The sequence below is a fragment of the Callithrix jacchus genome, chromosome 6, assembly GCF_049354715.1.
Source record: "Callithrix jacchus isolate 240 chromosome 6, calJac240_pri, whole genome shotgun sequence".
NCBI classification, from domain to species: domain Eukaryota; kingdom Metazoa; phylum Chordata; class Mammalia; order Primates; family Cebidae; genus Callithrix; species Callithrix jacchus.
In genome coordinates, this window is record NC_133507.1 from 28,185,837 (window position 1) to 28,208,192 (window position 22,356).

At 45.5% G+C, this 22,356-nt stretch overlaps 1 pseudogene; it reads left to right on the top strand.

Annotated features, from left to right (window-relative positions):
- Positions 1-15,611: 15,611 nt before the first annotated feature.
- Positions 15,612-15,701, top strand: LOC118155192 (small nucleolar RNA U13; annotated as a pseudogene).
- The last annotated feature ends 6,655 nt before the right edge of the window (positions 15,702-22,356 follow it).

Sequence of the window (22,356 nt, forward strand, 5' to 3'; positions counted from 1 at the left end):
CTGGTCTCGAACTCCTGACCTCAGGTGATCCGCCCACCTTGTCCTCCCAAAATGCTGGAATTACAAGCATAAACCACTGTGCCTGGCCTGTTTTTACTTTTGTAGTGTTGAGGCTCACTCTGTCACCCAGGTGGGAGTGCAGTGGCATGACTATAGCTCACCACAGCCTCGAACTCCTGGGCAAAAGCATTCCTCCCTGCTCAGCCTCCCAAGTGGCTGAGACTACAGGCATGGTTATTGTACAAGCAGAAAGGGCACCAGGCACTGTGGCTCATGCCTGTAATCCCAGTTCTTAGGGAAGCAGTGGTGGGAGGATAGCTTGAGCCCAGGAGTTCGAGACCTGCCTGGGCAATATAGCGAGACCCTGTTCTCAAAAAAAGAAAAGAAAAGAAAAGAAACAGGAAGGGCACCAGTGTACCTGGAACATGGGGGAAGTAGAGAAGGAAAGTAAACAGGTGCATCAGGACCATGGAAGCCACTGTAAACCATTGGCTTTGACTTAGAGTAAGTCAGGGAGCATCAGTGGCTTTACAGTTTAAGGGATCAATGCTCATTACTGCAAGGTTGAGAACAGACTGTAGGGGCACACAGGAGGTCGATGCCATTGCAGTAATCCAGATGGCATCAGTGGTGGATTGGACTGGGAAAGGGAGAAGTACTCATATTCTGGATAAATGTTGAAAATAGGCCGGGTGTGGTGGCTCACACCTGTAATCCCAGCAATTTGGGAGGCTGAGGGGGACGGATTGCTTGTGCCCAGGAGTTTGAGACCAGCCTGGGCAACACAGACCCCATCTCTACAAAAGTTAAAAAGTTTTCTGGGCATGGTGGCATGAGCCTATAGGAGGCTGAGGTGGGAGGATAACAAGCCTGGGAGGTCAAAACTGCAGTGAGCCAAGATCGTGCCACTGCACTCCAGCCTGGGTGACAGAGACTCTGCCTCAAAAAAAAAAAAAAATCAGCTGACAGGTGTAGCTGATGATTTTGATATGAGTGTGAGAGGAAAAATGAGGAGTCAGGTTTGACACCGAGGATGTTGACCTTAGCAACTGAAAGAAGGGAGCTGCCTTGACTGAGATGAGGAAGGCTTGGGAAGATGTTTGAAGGAAGGGTGGAGATCTGAAGTCATGCTTTAGGAATGGTAAGTTTCATGCTCTTGATAGATACGGGGTGGAGACAGAGTGTGCAGCTAGAGAGAAGCCTGTGGTTCCCAGGAGAGTTCTCAGCTGGAGACATCAGTTTAGGAGACAGCCATGAGACTCAATGAGATTATAAAACATCAAGGGTTCTGGAGCCCTCTCACGTCTAGAGGCTATAGGCAGGAACCAGCAGAGGACCCAGAAAAGCAGAAATCTTGAGGTGAGGAAAAAGCCAGTGAGCTGTGTCCCAGAAGCCCGGAAGTGAAGTGAAGAGGGCATTACCCAGGGGGAAAAAGTGATCAGCTGGGCCCCATGTTGCTAGACATGTTAAGATGCAGTCTGAAAATGGACAGTTGGATCGAGCAATCTGGCAGTGACCTTGCAATAAGATAGCTAAGCATGTTTCCAGCCTCAAAATTCTGTAATTAATCCTTTTAGTATTTTTGTTTTTTGTTTTGAGGCTGAGTCTCGCTCTGTTGCCCAGGCTGGAGTGCAGTGGTGTGATCTCGGCTCGCTGCAACCTCTGTCTCCCAGGTTCAAGCAATCCTCCTGCCTCAGCCTCCCCAGTAGCTGGAATTATAGGTGCCCAACACACCTAGCTAATTTTTGTATTTTTGGTAGAGACGGGGTTTCACCATGTTGGCCAGGATGGTCTCGAATTCCTGACTTCAAATGATTCACCTGCCTCAGCCTCCCAATTACAAGCGTGAGCCACTGAGGCAGTCCTAGCCTTTTAGTTTATACAGGCTATTATATTTCAAATTAAACAATGGAGGAAGAGTCAAATAACACTAAAGCAGTCCCCTCATCAGAGGTTACATGGCACCTCCCACATCAAAGAGCAAGGGTAGGAAGCCTGTAGCCCCCCCAGGTGTTCTTGAAGCTATGACTGCCCTCATCATTTTTGGGGACATTAATTCTACCTGAGGCCTCTTGATTGGAGTCAAAATTGAAACCCATGTCAGCCCGGTTCCAAGGGCTATGTCCCTTTCTCCTTGCCTTTTAATATTTTTATTTCTGTTTTTTATTTTTTATTTTCTTGAGATAGAGTCTTTCTCTGTCCCCCAGCCAAGGCTGGAGTACAGTGGCATGATCTCGGCTCACTGCAACATCTGCCTTCCTGGGTCAAGTGATTCTCCTGCCTCAGCCTCCCAAGTAGTGGGATTACAGGCACCCACCACCACACCCAGCTAATTTTTGTGTTTTTAGTATAGACGGGGTTTCACCATATTGGTCAGGGTGTTCTCAAACTCCTGACCTAGTGATCTGCGCTCCTTGGCCTCCCAAAGTGTTGGGCTTACAGGCGTGAGCCACTGTGCCAAACCGACATAATTTCTTTTTAGAGCAAAAGGTTTTCACCAGCTTCAGGAAGTTACAAATTCGTTTCCTTCATTTTTGCACTGCTTTAAAAAAATGTGAAAGTGTACTGAAGGGGTTTTCTTTTTCCAGACATTTTTGTGCTGCTGATTGATCTAAAAAATATTATTCTTATCAATAATTATATACTTGAGACATGCATGGACAGGTTAAGAATTAGAGGATCCCTGGGAGGGACTCAAGATGGCGCGGTGAGAACAACCCAGAATTGAAGCTCTCGGTGAACGTGCGGAGGGTGAGTCAGGGCCGCATTTCCAGACGGATCTTTGTTGCCCACAGAACGGGGAAATTCCCATGTATAAAAGAGACACAGGACACTAGGCAGAGGTTTTGGCTGGTGCAGCCAGCGGCCAGTGCAGCCAGTGGCTGGCGCTGTAGCACAGCGGTGCTCCACAGTGCTCCGCACAAAGCGCACTGGTCCAGGTGCCCTGTTGAACCGGCAATCTGAGACTTGAGAGGGCAGATTGGCATATCTATCTGACTGAATGGGACTTGGACAGTGAGCCAGGCCAGGAGATTCCAGGGAAACGGTGTTTGGGGTAGTGCAGTGGGACAAACAAAATGGTGATTCCAAACGCTCCGGGTAAAGAGTTTCACTGCAGGCACAGCTGAACCCAGGACAGTGCAGCTCGATGGGGGAAGGGCTATCGCCATTACCGAGGCAATCTGCCCCTACTGAGGTACACGCCCATTGCTGACACAGCCTGCCATTGCCAAGGCAACCCGACACAACAGAGAGACTCTGCTGCAGGGCGTAGCCCATGGCAGCAGGGCGGAGACTGCGGCAGCAGGGCGGAGACTGCAGCAGCAGGGCACAGCCTGCAGCAACAGGGCAAACCTCACACCAGCAGAGCGGAGCCTCAGCAGGCAAATAGTGACTAGACTGCCTCCTAGCTGGGCAGGACAGCGCAATGGACACTCACAAAGAAAGCCCCAACCCCCGAGACAGAGCATCTGAGAAAAAAAGGTTTTTTTTTTTAATGAGTTCTGCTGCAGCAGAATTAAATGTAGCAGCCTAACAGCACTGAATGAACAACAGAGCTCACAGCTCAGCACTTGAGCTCCTATAAAGTACAGACTGTCTCCTCAAGCAGCTCCCTGACCCCTCTATAGCCAAAAGACTGACATTTGACAGGCATCATTCTGGGACAAATATAGCAGAAAAAGAAACTGGTAGCATCCCTCACTGTTCCGCAGCTGCTATAGGTGCACCCCAGCAAGCAGGGCCTGGAGTGGACCTCAGCAGTCATACAGTGGAAGGGCCAGACTGCTAGAAGGAAAACCAAGTAACAGAAATACTTCATCATCAACAACCTGGGCGTCCACTCAGAGACCCAATCGAAAAGTCAGCAACTACTCAGATGACAGGTGGATAAATCCACAAAGATGGGAAGAAACCAGCGAAAAAAGGAGGAAAACACCCGAAACCAGAACACCTCGCCTCCTAGAAAGGACCAAAACTCCTCACCAGCAAGGGAACAAAGCTGCACGGAGAATGACTGTGACAAAATGACGGAATTAGATGTCAGAAGGTGGATAATGAGAAACTTTTGTGAGCTAAAAGAACATGTTTTAAATCAATGCAAAGAAACTAAGAACCTTGAAAAAACATTTGAAAAAAAGATTTGAGGAAATGATAACAAGAATGGATAACTTAGAGAGGAATATGAATGAATTAAAGGAGCTGAAAAACACAATATGAGAACTTCACGAAGCATGAACAAGTTTCAACAGCTGAATTAACCAAGTGAAGAAAGAATATCAGAAGTCGAAGATCAACTCAATGAAATAAAACAAGAAACCAAGATCAGAGAAAAAAGCACAAAAAGGAATGAACAAAGTCTCCAAGAAATGTGGGACTATGTGAAGAGACCTAACCTACATTTCATAGGTGTACCAGAATGTGACGAAGAGAATGAATCCAAGCTGGAAAATACTCTTCAGCACATTATCCAGGAAAATTTCCCCCACCTAGCAAGACAGGCCAACACTCAAATGCAGGAAATACAGAGAACACCACAAACATATTCCGCAAGAAGAGCAACCCCAAGGTACATAATCGTCAGATTCAACAAGGTTGGAATAAAGGAGAAAATACTAAGGGCAGCCAGAGAGAAAGGTCGGGTCACCCACAAAGGGAAGCCCATCAGACTCACAGCAGATCTCTCGGCAGAAACTCTGCAAGCCAGAAGAGAGTGGGGGCCAATATTCAACATCCTTAAAGAAAAGAACTTTCAACCCAGAATTTCATATCCAGCCAAACTGAGCTTCAGAAGTGAAGGAAAAATAAAATCCTTTGTGAACAAGCAAATACTCAGAGAGTTTGTCACCACCAGCCCTGCTTTACAAGAGCTCCTGAAAGAGGCACTACACATAGAAAGGAACAAACAGTACCAGCCATTCCAAAATCACACTAAATGCTAAAGAGCATCAACATAATGAAGAATCTACAACAACTAATGGGCAAAACAGCCAGCTAGCATCAAAATGGCAGTATCAAATTCACACATAACAATATTAACCCTAAATATAAATGGACTCAATGCACCAATCAAAAGACACAGACTGGCAAATTGGATAAAAATCCAAAACCCATCAGTGTGCTGTATCCAGGAAACCCATCTCACATGCAAGGATACACAAAGGCTCAAAATAAAGGGATGGAGGAAGATTTACCAAGCAAATGGAGAGCAAAAAAAAGCAGGAGTTGCAATTCTCATCTCTGATAAAATAGACTTTAAAGCAACAAGATCAAAAGAGACAAAGAAGGCCATTACATAATGGTAAAAGGATCGATACAACAAGAAGAGCTAACAATCCTAAACATATATGGACCCAACGCAGGAGCAACCAGATACATAAGGCAAGTTCTTAATGACTTACAAAGAGACTTAGACTCCCACACAGAAATAGTGGGAGACTTTAACACTCCACTGTCAATATTAGACAGATCAACCAGACAGACAATCAACAAGTATATCCAGGGCTTGAACTCAGACCTGGAGCAAGCAAACCTGATAGACATTTACAGAACTCTCCACCCCAAATCCACAGAATATACATTCTTCTCAGCACCACATCACACCTACTCTAAAATTGACCGCATAATTGGAAGTAAAGCACTCCTCAGCAAATACAAAACAACTGAAATCATAACAAACAGTCTCTCAGACCATAGTGCCATCAAGTTAGAACTCAGAATTCAGAAACCAACCCAGAACCTTCACTTCATGGAAACTGAACAACTGGCTCTTGAATGTTGACTGGATAAACAATGAAATGAAGGCAGCAATAAAGAAGTTCTTTGAAACCAATGAGAACGAAGACACAACATGCCAGAATCTCTGGGACACATTTAAAGCAGTCTCTAGAGGAGTGCCCATATGAGGAGAATGGAGAGATCCAAAATTGACACCCTATCATCAAAATTGAAAGAGCTAGAGGAGCAAGATCAAAAAAACTCAAAACCCAGCAGAAGACAAGAAATAACTAAGATCAGAGCTGAACTGAAGGAGATAGAGATACGAAAAACCCTTCAAAAAATCAATAAATCCAAGAGCTGATTTTTTGAAAAGATCAACAAAATAGACAGACCACTAGCCAGATTGATTAAAAATAAAAGAGAGAACAACAAAATAGATGCAATAAAAAACGATAAAGGGGAAATCACCACAGATTCCACAGAAATTCAAATCATCATCAGAGAATATTACAAACAACTCTATGCACATAAACTAGTAAACCTGAAAGAAATGGATAAATTCCTGGACTCCTGTGTCCTCCCAAGCCTAAATCAGGAGGAAGCTGAAACTATGAATAGACCAATAACAAGGTCGGAAGTCAAGGCAGCAATTAAGATCCTACCACAGAAAACAAGCCCAGGTCCAGATGGGTTCACAGCCGAATTCTACCAGACACACAAAGAGGAGCTAGTACCATTCCTTCTGAAACTATTCCAAATAATCCAAAAAGAGGGAATCCTTCCCAAATCATTTTATGAGACCAATATCATCCTGATACCCGGCAGAGACCCAACAAGAAAAGAAAACTTCAGGCCAATATCCATGATGAACATAGATGCAAAAATCTTCAATAAAATATTGGCAAGCCGATTGCAACAGCAAATCAAAAAACTTATCCATCATGATCAAGTAGGATTCATCCCGGTGATGCAAGGCTGGTTCCACATACGCAAGTCTATAAACGTAATTCACCACATAAACAGAACCAAAAACAGAAACCACATGATTATCTCAATTGACGCAGAGAAGGCATTCGACAAAATACAACAGCCCTTTATGCTAAAAACCCTCAACAAACTCGGTATCGATGGAACGTATCTCAAAGTAATAAAAGCTATTTATGACAAACCAACAGCCAATATCATACTGAATGGGCAAAAACTGGAAGCATTCCCTTTGAAATCTGGCACTAGACAAGGATGCCCTCTGTCACCACTTTTATTCAATATAGTACTGGAAGTTCCAGGCAGAGTAATCAGGCAAGAAAAAGAAATAAAGGGCATTCAAATAGGAAAGGTGGAAGCCAAATTTTCTCTATTTGCAGACGACACGATAGTATACCTAGAAGACCCCATCGCCTCAGCCCAAAAACTCCTGAAACTGATAAGCAACTTCAGCAAAGTCTCAGGATATAAAATCAATGTGCAAAAATCACAAGCCTTTCTCTACACCAATAACAGACTTAAAGAGAGCGAAATCAAGAACGAACTGCCATTCACAATTGCTACAAAAAGAATAAAATACCTTGGAATACAACTCACAAGGAATGTAAGGGACCTCTTCAGGGAAAACTGCAAACCACTGCTCAACGAAATCAGAGAGGACACAAACAGATGGAGAAACATTCCATGTTCATGGTTAGGAAGAATTAATATCGTGAAAATGGCTATACTGCCCAAAGTAATTTACAGAATCAACGCTATCCCCATCAAGCTACCATTGACTTTCTTCACACAACTGGAAAAAACCACCATGAACTTCATATGGAAGCGAAAGAGAGCCCGCATAGCCAAGTCAATTCTAAGCAAAAAGAACACAGCGGGGGGCATCAGACTACCGGATTTCAAACTATACTATAAGTCTACAGTAATCAAAACAGCATGGTACTGGTACCAAAACAGAGATATAGACCAATGGAACAAAACATTGGCATCGGAGGCAACACAACATATCTACAACCATACAATCTTTGATAAACCTGACAGAAACAAGCAATGGGGAAAGGATTCCCTGTTTAACAAATGTTGTTGGGAAAACTGGCTAGCCATGTGCAGAAAGCAGAAACTGGACCCCTTCCTGACACCTTACGCTAAAATTAACTCCAGATGGATTAAAGACTTAAACAGAAGACCTGGCATCATAAAAACCCTAGAAGAAAATCTAGGCAAAACCATCCAGGACATAGGAGTAGGCAAGGACTTCATGAACAAAACACCAAAAGCATTGGCAAAAAAGCCAAAATAGACAAATGGGACCTAATGAAACTCCACAGCTTCTGCACGGCAAAAGATACACTCACTAGAGTGAATCGGCAACCAACAGAATGGGAAAAAATTTTTGCAGTTTACTCATCTGACAAAGGGCTGATATCCAGAATTTATAAAGAACTCAAACAGATTTACAGGAAAAAAACAAACAAGCTCATTCAGAAATGGGCAAAGGATATGAACAGACACTTTACTAAAGAAGACATATGTGAGGCCAACAATCACATGAAAAAATGCTCATCGTCACTGGTCATCAGAGAGATGCAAATCAAAACCACATTGTGATACCATCTCACGCCAGTTAGAATGGCGATCATTAAAAAATCTGGAGACAACAGATGCTGGAGAGGATGTGGAGAAAAAGGAACACTTTTACACTGTTGGTGGGAGTGTAAATTAGTCCAACCATTGTGGAAGACAGTGTGGCGATTCCTCAAGGCCTTAGAAATAGAAATTCCATTTGACCCAGCAACCTCATTACTGGGTATATATCCAAAGGACTATAAATCGTTCTACTATAAGGACACATGCACACGAATGTTCATTGCAGCACTGTTTACAATAGCAAGGACCTGGAATCAACCCAAATGCCCATTGATGATAGACTGGATTGGGAAAATGTGGCATATATACACCATGGAATATTATGCAGCAATCAGAAATGATGAGTTTGTGTCGTTTGTAGGGACATGGATGAATCTGGAGCACGTCATTCTCAGCAAACTGACAGAAGAACAGAAAATGAAATACCGCATATTCTCACTCATGGGCAGGTGATGAAAAATGAGAACACATGGACACAGGGAGGGGAGTACTAAACACTGGGGTCTATTGGGGGGAAAAGGGGAAGGCCATTGGTGGCGGGGGGAGCTGGGGAGGGATAGCCTGTGGAGAAATGCCAAATGTGGGTGAAGGGGAGAAAGGAAGCAAAACACACTGCCATTTGTGTACCTATGCAACTGTCTTGCATGTTCTGCACATGTACCCCCAAACCTAAAATGCAATAAAAAATTAAAAACAAACAAACAAACAAAAAGAATTAGAGGATCCCTTTGGAAGGAACAAGGCAACAAAGAGCCAAGTTCCTAGAAGATCAAACTTGTGTTAGGGAGCTTGCCTCAAACTTTTGTGGTGCTTAGCATCGAAACTGGTGCAACATAGATGATTCCTCCCAGTTGAGTCCTTGGCCTGTCCTTAACCGTGCATCCCAGATCTGTCCTGTTCATGGTTCTTATTCTTCTTACTCTCATTTAACGGGATTGGGAGCAAGGGGTACAGATTTCTTTTCTTTTCTTTTTTAGATGGAATTTCACTCTGTTGCTTAGGCTAGAGTGCAAGGGCATGATTTTTGCTCACTGTAACCTCTGATTCCCAGGTTCAAGCGATTCTCCTGCCTCAGCCCCCCGAGTATCTGGGATTACAGGCATGCACCACTACACCCAGTTAATTTTTGTATTTTAGTAGAAATAAGGTTTCACCATGTTGGCCAGGCTGGTCTTGAACTCCTGACCTCAGGTGATCCACCTGCCTCAGCCTCCCAAACTGCTGGGATTAGAGGGGTGAGCCACTGTGCCCAGCCAGGGTGCAGATTTTACAGCTACCTCTGCAAGCCATGGATTTGGCCACAAAAATTCACCTGTGGCATATGATAGTATCATTGGCAGTGTTTTTTTTTTAATGATACTTAAAATTGTAAAGGGTCTTATATCCACAATTGTCATGGATTTCATAAATAATCATGATGCTGGCCACATGCAAGCTATCCATGGCCCTATCTAGGCTGCTGTAGGTGCCCCACTGTTGCCATGCTCACCTGTATCCTTCTTTTTTTTTTTTTTTTTGATATGCAGTCTTGCAATGTGGCCCAGGCTCGAGTGCAGTGGCACAATCTCAGTTCACTGCAACCTCTGCCTCCCAGGTTCAAGTAATTCTCCTGCCTCAGCCTCCCAAGTAGCTGGGACCACAGGCAGGTAGCACCACACCCGGCTAATTTATGTATTTTTAGTAGAGACAGGATTTCACCATGTTGACCAGGCTGGTCTTTAACTCCTGACCTCAGGTGATCCACCTGCCTTGGCATCCCAAAGTGCTGGGATTACAGGCATGAGCCACTGCACCTGGCCTCACCTGTATCTCTTAGCTCCCAGTACATCATGTTTTTCTATCGGTATTAGCTACTTATATTTTCTTTTCTTTTTTTTGCGATGGAGTTTTGCTTTTGTTACCCAGGCTGGAGCGCAATGGCACGATCTCGGCTCACCACAACCTCCGCCTCCTGGGTTCAAGCAATTTTCCTGCCCCCGCCTCCCAAGTAGCTGGGACTACAGGTGTGCACCACCATGCCCAGCAAATTTTTGTATTTTTAATAGAGACAGGGTTTCACCTTGTTGACCAGGATGGTCTCGATCTCTTGACCTCATGATCCACCCACCTCAGCCTCCCAAAGTGCTGGGATTATAGGCTTGAGTCACTGTGCCCAGCCGCTACTTATTTTCTTACTTCCCCCATTCATTCAATGGAAATCTTTCTCCATAACTCATTTTCCTTTTTTGGAAACGGCACTCTGTAAACCAGAGGAATTGCCTTTCATTTCATCTCTTACTGGGTTAATTTTTTTGCCTCCCAGGGATTGAAATTAACTACATTCCATAAAGCCCTGGCCACAGTGGTGGCGAAGGCAGGAGACACAAAGCAGAAGGGGATGGAGATTTTCTTCTGGCCATGTGGAAACTTGCTGGGGTGCCGTGTTGGAGCCCTGTTCCCTCTCTGAGCCTAGGTACTTGTATCAGGGAGAGAAGGCACTGAATTAGCCAGTCAAGGTCCCTCCTGCCCTAACTTCTAGAGTTCATTTGAGCCCCACAAATCCTCACTGCCTAAGAAGTTCTGATGCGGGCCAGGTGTGGTGACTAAAGCCTATAATCCCAGCACTTTGGAAGGCCGAGGCAGGTGGATCACGAGGTCAACAGATGGAGACCATCCTGGTCAACAAGGTGAAACCCCATCTCTTCTAAAAATACAAAAATTAGCTGGGCATGGTGGCACATACCTGTAGTCCCAGCTACTCAGGAGGCTGAGGCAGGAGAATTGCTTGAACCCAGAAGGCGGAGGTTGCGGTGAGCCAAGATCATGCCATTGCACTCCAGTCTGGGTAACAACAGCGAAACTCTATCTCAAAAAAAAAAAAAAAAGTTCTGATGCGATCCCCAGCTTTCCCTGGTAAGGCACAGCTCTAAGACTGTGCTGACCAGAGCAATCACGGCCTCCTCTCCGGCAGGGTAAATAGCCACAGTCAACGCACATCCACAAACACGCTCCTCCATCACCTTGACTGATCAGTCCTGCCTGTCACAGATTAGTAATATCAGAGAGTGTTTCTGAGGTACAAATACTGGGAACACAAGAAGATGAGCACAAACTCAGAGAGCCAGGGGACAGACCCCACTGTAATTGTTTATCATCTGTCTCCCTTGGACTGTGCCCCATTCAACCTTGGGCCCACTCCCTCCTGTTCCCCCACACTTGGCAATCAACTGCACAGAACAGGCACCCAGGAAGTGCCAAAGGGGTGAGGTGAATAGTTCAGATGTGGATCTATGTGAGAGAAGTGCCTAGTGAGCTCATTCATTAGAAAGGAGGAAATTATCTGACACCACTGTGGGGGTTAGGGAAGACCTAAGATTCAGAACCCCCATGCTAGGAAACGCCTAAGAAACAGAGGAGGACCGTGGCAGACATCTGCTGTTTCTGGTTGCCAAGTCTCCTTGGCCTTGCTTCTTCGCCTCTCAATTTTCTTTGAATTCACCACCTCTCCCCACTCTAGTCAACCTGTTTGAGTCTCCCTTTCTTTTCTTTTTTTAAGACAGAGTCTTGCTCCTTCACCCAGGCTGGAGTGCAGAGGCGTGATCTTGGCTCACTGCAACCTCCACCTCCCAGGTTCAAGGGATGCTCCTGCCTCAGCCTCCCGAGTAGCTGGAACTACAGGCACCCACCACCACGCCCCATGTCCAGCTAACTTTTTGTATTTTTAGTGGAGACGGGGTTTCATCATGTTAACCAGGATGGTCTTGATCTCCTGACCTCGTGATCCACCCTCTTTGGCCTCCCAAAGTGCTGGGATTACAGGTGTGAGCCACTGCACCCGGCTCACATCTCCCTTTCAAATCAACCATGTGAGTAACCCCAGCAAGGGGTCCTGCCAGTGGTGACAAGGCCCAGGCCACAGGGACAGACATGTTATAAAGTCTGAGCAAATGAGAGTCCTCCCTAGGACTCTTGCTAGAACTATTGGGATAGGCCCTCTTCCCAAGTGTCTCCGAACTCGTAGGAGCAGCTGGTGGCCCTTTCATCACCACAGGGAGCTCTAGCCCAAGAATAAAGACAGCCCCAATGAAAGCCAAACCAAGAGATGGAAGGAGATGGTTTCTGGATGCCCTTATGTGAGCCCTTCAATCCAGCCATGCATGACATCCCCTAGACTTCTCAGTAAGGTGTGCTAATAATTTCCTTTTCCCCGAAACTAGTTTGAGTTACATTTCTGTCAAGCAAAAACATCCTAATACAGGCAACAGAGTTTTTTTTTTTTTATTAATTGGACAATTTGCTGGGTACTGTGGAACATACCTGTAGTCTCAACTGTTTATATGTGGGAATATTGCTTGAATCCAGGAGTTGGTGTGGGCAACATAGTGAGACTCTGTCAAAAGAAAGAAAGCAAGAGAGAGAGAGAGAGAGAGAGAGGAAGAAAGAAGAAAGAAAAGAAAGAGAAAGCAAGGAAGGAGACATAAACTGGCAGATTTGAAACAATCGTAGGTTGAAGAGGAAAGACTTATAACAAATAGCTAGGAATGACACTGTCAGAGGTGGGTTCAAGCGCAGTGGTGGGAAGAGGCCCCCTGCCAGCACCACCCCTGCCCCCACCCTGCTGATGTGGTCACAGTGAGGGCCTTCAGTAGACTGAAGAACATTCCTATCATCCTGATGAAGCCAGAAAATAGAAACCTCACTCTTTTGTCTTCCTGTTAGCAGGTGTTTGGAAGCCTTCAAACAGTTTCCAAGAGTCTCAGCAAGCTGAGAGCAGGGGCTCTCAGAAGCCCGAAGGGGAGATGTTTGGCAACTGTTTTGCTGGTAAAATGAGAGGAAGCCCACATGTACCCTTGCTTACCCCAGTGTGACCAGAGGGAAGTTTCTCCTCTCTTTCTGTTATAAGTGGCTTGCATAATTTGCCTCTCTTTTTCTGGTTAAACGTTACCCACAGCTGCCTGCTAGATGGAAAAATAGCCAGCAAATCCCACCAAGCAGGTATGTGTCGGTGAAGAATTTCCCACTCACCAGCAGGGAGATTGACCCTTCATTTTAACAACACGGGGTTGGGAGACCATAAAAATCCCTTGCGTGGCAGATGTAGAGTTGCAATTAATTGTTCCACATAGATGCTACATGTGTCAGGAAGTAAGGGATTTCTCTGACGAAATAATGACCTTCATTCAGCCACCAGATCCTTTAAGCAGGTAACACAAGCCCAGTGGCAGAACTTTTCTTTACTTTTTCCTTTCAAAAGCCATGTTTTCAGAGATTAAAGATTTGTTCTGCTTGCGTTGAAGTAGGCCTGAAAAACAAAATAGACATTTGATTTGTTTTGTTTTGTTTTGTTTTTGAGACAAAGTCTCTCTCTGTCATCCAGACTGGAGTGCAATGGCACATTCTGGGCTCACTGCGACCTCCACCTCCTGGGTTCAAGCAATTTTCCTGCCTCAACCTCCCAAGTAGCTGGGGCTACAGGCACGCACCACCACACCTGGCTGTACCTTTTTTTTTTTTTTGAGACAGAGTCTCACTCTGTCACCCAGGCTGGAGTGCAATGGCACAATCTTGGCTCACTGCAACCTCCACCTCCCAGGTTCAAGTGAGTCTCCTGCCTCAACCTCCCAAGCAACTGGGATTACAGGTGCGTGCCACTATGCCCAGCTAATTTTTGTACTTTTAGTAGAGAAAGGGTTTCACCATGTTGGTCAGGCTGGTCTTGACCTTAGGTGACCCCACCTTAGGTGATCTGACTGCCTTAGTCTCCCAAAGTGCTGGGATTACAGGTGTGAGCCACCAGTCCTGGCTAATTTTTTGTACTTTTAGTAGAGATGGGGTTTCACTATGTTGGCCAGGCTGGTCTCGAACTCCTGACCTCAGGTGATCCACCCACCTCGGTCTCCCAAAGTGCTGGGATTACAGGCATGAGCCACTGCACCTGGCCCAAAACAGACTTTAATGTCAGTTTATTCCACTCAGCATCTCAAAGTACTCAGATTACAGGTGCGAGCCACCATGTCCAGCTGTTGAATGAGTTTTGACAAAAACATTCACTTGTGCAAAAGTGCAGAATATTTCCATCACCCCACAATTCCCTCATGCTCCTTTGTGACCAATCTTCTCCCTCAACCCCTGGTTCCAGGCTACCACTGATCTCATTTCTGACCTTATAGTTTGCCTTTTCCATAATTTCTTTTTTTTCTTTCCTTTTTTTTTGAGATGGCGTCTCACCCTGTTGCTCAGGCTGGAGTGCAATGGCACAATCTTGGCTCACTGCAACCTCCGCCTCCTGGGTTCAGTTGATTCTCCTGCCTCAGCCTCCTGAGCAGCTGGGACTACAGGCGCCTGCCATCACGCCCAGCTAAACTTTTCTATAATTTCATACGAATGGAATTATACAGCATGGACTCATTTTTCTCTGTTTCACAGACCATAAGCATTTTGAGATCATCCATGTATCAGTAGTTCTTTTTATTGCTGGGTGAATGAAGCACAGCTTATCCATTCACCAGCTGATAGACATTTTAATTGCTTCCAGTTTTATGCTATCATTAATAAAGCACTTTTAAATATTCATATGCAAGGCTTTGAAGGAACATATGTTTTCATTTCTCTTGGATAAATATGTACAAGTTGGATCTCTGGGTTATATGATAAATTTATTCTAACTTTATAGGAACCTGCCAAACTATTTCCAGCAGCAATGTATGGGGGTCCCAGTTACTCTATATTCTTGCCAATATTTTGTATAAGCAGAATTTTAAATTTTAGCCACTCTAGTGGGTGTTTAGTGAAAGCACATTGTAGTTTTAATTTTGGCCCCTCATTTGACAGAAAATCATAGGCAGAAGGGTCAAAGTTTGGACTTTGCACCCATGGTCTTTTGAAGGCCATAGGTAGGGGAGGCCAAACCCATGTACCCAAGTCAAAATGTGTGGAGAAACTCTTACCCTGTGGAGGAAAAACCCCCTTGTGGATTTGTTTAAAAATTTAGTCAGCTGGGCACAGTGGCTCATGCCTGTAATCCCAGCACTTTGGGAGGCCGAGGCAGATGGATCACCTGAGGTCGGGAGTTTGAGACCAGCCTGACCAACATGGAGAAATCCCGTCTCTACTAAAAATACAAAATTAGCTGGGCGTGGTGGTGCATGCTGTAATCTCAGCTACTCGAGAGGGTGAGGCAGGAGACTTGCTTGAACCTGGGAGGCAGAGGTTGCGGTGAGCCAAAACATTGCACTCCAGCCTGGGCAACAAGAGTGAAACTCCATCTCAAAAAAAACAAACCAATCTAGTTTAGATCTTTTGAGTTTTCACACTCATGTGAGATATGCCTCCCTCAAATCTTGTGACTACCTTGGCGCCTTACCTATCTGATGTGAAAAATAAAAAGGAAAAGGAAAAAAAAAAACCTTAGTTTATGAGGGAAACTCATTACCCACCTGAACTGTAATGGAGCTGAGTCTCCTAAAGCAATCTAAACATGCAGCTTTTCTGGTTTTGAAAAAGGAAGAGCTGGCTTGGAGCTTTCCACATTGGGCCACAATCTTGACCTCAACTTCCTCAATCCTCCTGGGCATCACTTCAGGACCACGGTCAAATAACAGATAAATCAACAGTGTATCAGGCACCGTTCCACACACTGGTAACCTGGGCCCCGTCCTCATAGAGCTTACTGTCTCATGAGGAAGGCAGATGGCAAACAAGCAATTATAAGTTGTGTGCTATGGAAAGCAGGCCCAGTAAGCCAGGGGCACATGATAAAGGGGCCTAACCCAACCCCAGTGGCAGGAAGGTGCCTGAGCCCTCCAGGAAGGGAAAGAACATACACAAAGCTCTGGGGAGGAACTAGCAGTGTGAGTTAGAGGAAACCAGGGAAGTCCAACATGGCCACACCTAAGAAAGTGCCTGACAAGAGGGCTGGGAGTGGTGGCTCACGCCTGTAATCCCAGCACTTTGGGAGGCCGAGGCAGTGGATCACGAGGTCAAGAGATCGAGACCATCCTGGTCAACATGGTGAAACCCCCTCTCTACTAAAAATACAAAAAATTAGCTGGGCATGGTGGCACGTGCCTGTAATCCCAGCTACTCAGGAGGCTGAGGCAGGAAAATTGCCTGAAACTAGGAGGCGGAGGTTGCGGTGAGCTGAGATCGCACCATTGCACTCCAGCCTGGGCAACAAGAGCAAAACTCCATCTCAAAAAAAAAGAAGAAAGTGCCTGACAAGAACAAAGAGGCCAGGCTCATTGCAGCAGGATAGGGGCTGGGCCTTTGTTTTCTTCCAAGTTCCCAAGCTGTCCTGATGTCAAGCAAAGTTTGAGAACCACAGCCTAAGAACAATCTGCCAGGATACCCCTCCTGCACCAAACAGCCCCCGGTTGGATGGAACTTGATTCCTCCAGAGCGTCCTGTCTTAAAAAGCCTCCTCACCTTGCAATTCTCTATCATTTCTTTAATTTTTTGTCCAGATGGTGGTTTTTTTCACTATTATATGCCTTAATTTCCTTTTTTTTTTAAGGTGGAGTCTCACACCCAGGTTCAAGCAATTCTCCTGCCTCAGCTTCCCAAGTAGCTGAGATTACAGGTGCCTGTCAACATGCCCAGCTAATTTTTGTACTTTTAGTAGAGATGGGGTTTCTTTATGTTGGCCAGGCTGATCTCGAACTCCTGACTTCAAGATCTGCCGGCCTTGGCCTCCCAAAGTGCTGGGTTTACAGGAGTGAGCCACCACACCCAGCGTATTTATTTTAAATCAACTTTATTTAGGTATAATTTACAAACAGCAAAGTTTACCAATCTTAAAGTATTCAATGGGTTTCACCAAACTCATACAGTTGTAAAACCAACATTGCCCCAACCATTGGTCCTTTGCAGTCAAGTCCCTTCCCGCATTCCCAGCTCTGGCTAACTACAGATCAGCTTTCTGAAACAATGGTTCTGCCTTTTCTGTTCTTTCTTGTAAATACAGTATGTGTCTAGTTTCTTTCATTTAGCATTATGCTGTAGAGATTCATCTATGTCATGTGTATCAGTAATTCACTTTTTTAAATTGCTAAGCAGTATTCCATTGCATCAATTACTACAATTTGTTCACCAATTGATGGACATTTGGATTGTTTCCAGTAGTTGGCTATTACAGATAAAACTTTTTGGAAAAACAAGTACAAGTCTTTTTGTGAATGTTGCCATTTCTTGTAAGTAGATACTCAGGAGTGAAATGCTGGGTCATAGGTATGCTTACTTTTGTAAGAATCTGCCAGGAGCCGGGCATGGTGGCATGTACCTGTAGCCCTAGCTATTCAGGAGGCTGAATTAAAACCTGATTGTGTTTGAATAAAAGCACTCTCAGACCAGGCACAGAGGCTCATGCCTGTAATCCTAACACTTTGGGAGGCCAAGTCAGGTGGATCACTTGAGGTTAGGAGTTTGAGACTACACTGGCCAATATGATGAAACCCCCTCTCTACCAAAAATACAAAAATGAGCAGAGCATGGTGGCATGTGCCTGTAGTCCTAGCTACTCTGGAGACTGAGGCAGGAGAATCTCTTGAATCCAGGAGGGAGAGATTGCAGTGAGCCAAGATCACGCCATTGCACTCCAGCTGGGGCAACAGTCGAAACCATCTCAACAACAACAACAACAAAAAAAAAAACAGAAAGAAAAAGAAAAAAGCACTCTCACTGTAGAAAGGAAACTGGGTTGAAAGGGACAGGTCAGGCATGGTGGCTCACACCTATAATCTCAGCACTTTGGGAGCCTGAGGCAGGGGGATCACTTGATGTCAGGAGTTCAAGACCAGCCTGGCCAACATGGCAAAACCCCATCTCTACTAAAAATACAAAATTAGCCAAGCATGGTGGTACATGCCTATAATCCTAGCTACTCTAGAAGCTGAGGCAGGAGAATCACTAGAACCTGGGAGGCGGAGGTTGCAGTGGGCCAAGAACACGCCATTGCACTCCAGCCTGGGCAACAAGAGCGAAACTCCAACTCAAAAGGAAAAAAAAAAAAAAAAAAAGAAAGGGACAAGAAGCCAGTTAAGCAGCTTGTGTAGTCATTTAGGTGGGAGGCTTTGAGGGAGAGTTAGAAAACCTCTGGTCAACATTTACATCAGTAGACCAAGGGGTTGCAGGAAGCGGAACAGGAAAGAAGAATTTATCTTTGCATATGCTGAGTTCACAGAGGACCTGTGAACTTGATCAAGGTTGGACTGTGAGTGAGTCACAGAGCCTGGCAAAGATCTGCTCCTGACCATGTTTGGGGACTGGGGATCCCACCAACAGGGACAGCAGGGAGCAAGGACAAGAGACTGTTCTGTAACCACCCAAGGGGTTCACCTTCCCACTGCCTAGAGAGAGCCAATTCATCAAGACAGGGGAATTGCAATAGAGAAGAGTAATTCATGCAAAACCAGCTATGCTGGAGACAAGAGCTTTATTATTACTCAAATCAGTCTCTCCGAACATTCAGGGAGCAGAGCTTTTAAAGATAATTTGGTGGGTGAGGGGAAGCCTGTGAGCCAGGAGTGTGGATTGATCAGGGAATGAAATCATAGGGAGTCGAAGCTGTCCTCTTGCACTGAGTCAGTTCATGGATGGGGGCCACAAGATCAGAAGAGCCAATTTATTGATCTGGGTGGTGCCAGCTGATCCATCAAGTGCAGGGTCTGAAGAATATCTCAGGTACTGATATTAGGAGCAGTGTAGAGAGGGTCAGAATCTTGTAGCCTCCAGTTGCAAGACTCCTAAACCATAATTTCTAATTTTGTGGCTAATGTTAGTCCTACAAAGGCAATCTAGTCCCTAAGCAAGAAGGAGGTCTGCTTGGTAAAGGGCTGTTACCCATCTTTGATTAAACTGTAAACTAAGTGTCTCCCAAAATTAGTTTAGCCTACGCCCAGGAATGAACAAGGACAGCTTGGAGTTTAGAAGCAAGATGGAGTCAGTTAAGTTAGATCTCTTTCACTGTCTCAGTCATAATTTTGCAAAGGCCATTTCAGTTCGTATCTCCTTGGCTGACATCAGGAAATAAATTATCATAGGAATGGAGTTGTAAGTAGTGGCTGGTTGTCTTTTGTAATAATTCTATGTCACAGTAGCATTCAATTATATTAATTTACAGAGCAGCTAATCTTGATGGGCACTGTCAGATGTAAGTATGGATATTGGTAAGACACTTACCCTATCTTCAAGTTGCTCATAGTTTAGTAAGTGAGCGAACTGACTGTGGTTTCTAACACTGTCTCTACAGGAAGCTGTCTCTCTAACAGTCTCTCAGATCTTAACCTGTTTATTTGTATCCTCTTACTGAGTGGGCTCAATACCTGAGAAAGGCCAGCTATCATCCTTGCAGAGTTAATGCAATGAACTTTAACTTGTACAACAGCATCACCACAACTCTGTTGTACAAGTTGAAGTTCATTGCATTAACTCTGCAAGGATAAATTAATATAGTGTCTCTCAGCCGGGTGCAGTGGCTCACACCTGTTAATCTTGGCATTTTGGGAGGCCAAGGCGGGTGGATCACAAGGTCAAGAGATTGAGACCATCCTGGCCAACATGGTGAAACCCCATCTCCACTAAAAAATACAAAATTAGCTGGGCGTGGTGGCATGTGCCTGTAGTCCCAGCTACTCAGGAGGCTGAGGAAGGAGAACAACTTGAACCCAGGAGACGAAGATTGCAGTGAGCTGAGACTGTGCCACTGCACTCTAGCCTGGAGTCTGGTGACACAGCAAGACTCTGTCTCAAAAAAAAATATATATATATATATATATATATATATAGTGTCTCTCTTCCAGGATTCCTACAGGACATGCCGCTAAGGGCTCCTGCCAGGAGTGGGCTCCATCTTCAGCTGTTTTCCAGAAGCCACAGGAGCAACTGTTCTCACCCCACACTCAGAGTGAGTGAAATGAGGGTTGCCTGCAGAAAGTACTTCATGAGGACAGAGTGGTTATCAAAATATGCCAATCAGCCACACAGCTCCCAGCTCACAGATATGTCAAGGGACCAATCAGCTCGAAGGGTTTCCGTGGAGAAAAATGCTTATTTATTGGAAGACAGAAAGGAGAGTGTTGGCTGAAACCACTTTGCCTTCAACAGCAACTTTTTAATCCCTTTGTCTGGTGCATGAAATCAGGTCCCAGAACACAGAGGTTATTAATAACTGTGGGACCTTTTCCCAGTCTCCAGATCAATTGGCAGAAACCTCCGGTTATTTCCTTCTGGATGCTTCTATTATTTGGAGCTGGAAAGTGACCTCCTCCTCAAAACTGGTACAGATTTTCACCAGGCTTGGGAATTACACAGTCACCCACCAGCCCCCAGCCTTGCCTCCTCTCCACCCATCACTGGCTAGGCTGGCTGGGTGTGAGGCTGGTGTCTTTGCTTCCGCCAAGACTCCAAGTGCCATCCAGTGGAGTCCAGCATGTACCTTTCCTCCCACTGGTTCCTCACTGCCAGGTGCGGTCTGAGGCATTGATCCGCATCCATGGAGCCAGCCTGATTTAGAATGAGTCACTTTGAGCTGGCTCCTCTCCTCATGCTTGGCATAGACCATAGCATCAGCTGCTGGGCAGGAGCTGAGCAAGGCCCAGGTCTTCACTTGGGGACGTTGGGTGGATGTTCCTCCAGGAGGAGCTGCTGCGATCGGCAGGACTCAGTAGAGAGTCTTACATGTAGGGCTTCCCCAAGGGCTGGCCCTCACCTCTCTTCCTTTTCCTTCCTTCCTGTGGGGGCTAAGCCATGCCTGTGGCTTTACCAGGATCTCAGTGCAGGAAACACTGCTCTTGCTCTCACTCGCATCTGCGCTCTCAGCTGCAGGTTGCCTCCTGCCCGCTGGCCACATCACAAGGGATTGCCCTCAGCACCCAAACCCAGCCGGACACAGTGTGCTGGACAAAACTGGGTCATACTGGCTAAATACCGTCAGCTCCCCTGTGAAATGAAAGCAAGAGCCTTCGCCTTGATCATCAGGAGCATTGTCACCTCCAAGAGCTGACCTCGTCTCTCCCCACAAACCTACTCACTTGCTCTGCTTCCTGTCTCGGTGGATGGCATCATCACTCTTAGTCATTCATACTGGACAAAGCAGCTCTCTTCTAGTTCATTCTGCACTGGCCTATTTGTGTGTGTGGCTGGGGGGGGGCGGTAAATACACCTAAAATGTACTGTAGCAGTTTTTTGAGATAGGGTCTCACTCTGTCGCCAAGGCTGGAGTACAGTGGAACCATCTCGGCTTACTGTAGCCTGCACCTCCTGGACTCAAATCATCCTCCCACCTCAGCTTCTGAAGTAGCCAGGACTACAGGTGCATGCCACCATGCCCAGCTAATTTTTGCATTTTGTATTTTCTTGCAGAGACAGGTTTCATTGTGTTATCCAGGCTGTTTCTTTTGTTTTTTGGGTTGTTGTTTTTTTCTAAGATGGAATTTCGCTCTTTTGCCCAGGCTAGAGTGAAATGCTGCGATCTTCGCTCACTGCAACCTCCGCCTCCTGGGTTGAGACAATTCTCCTGCCTCAGCCTCCTGAGTAGCTGGGCACCCACCACCACACCCAGCTAATTTTTGTATTTTTAGTAGGGATAGGGTTTCACCATGTTGACCAGGGTGGTCTTGAACTCCTGACCTCAGGAGATCTACCCGTCTTGACCTCCCAAAGTGCTGGGATTACAGGCATGAGCTACTGTGACTGGCCCTAGGATGGTTGTAAACTCCTATTTTTTTTCTTTTTAATGTGAATAATGGAAGCACTGTGGTTTGTATGAACTCCTAAACTCAAGCTATCCTCCCACCCCAGCCTTCCAAAGTGCAGGGATTAGAGGCGTGAGCCACCACACCCTCCTGAAACGTAGCATCTTAACCGTGTTGAAATGTGCAGTTTAGTGGCATTAAGTACATTTGCTTTGTTGTGCAACCGTCACCACTACCGATCCACAGAACTTTTTCACATTCTCCAATGGAAACTCCGCATCCATTGAACATTTACTTCCGGTTCCTCTCCCCTCAGGCCCTGGAAACCACCATTTTACTC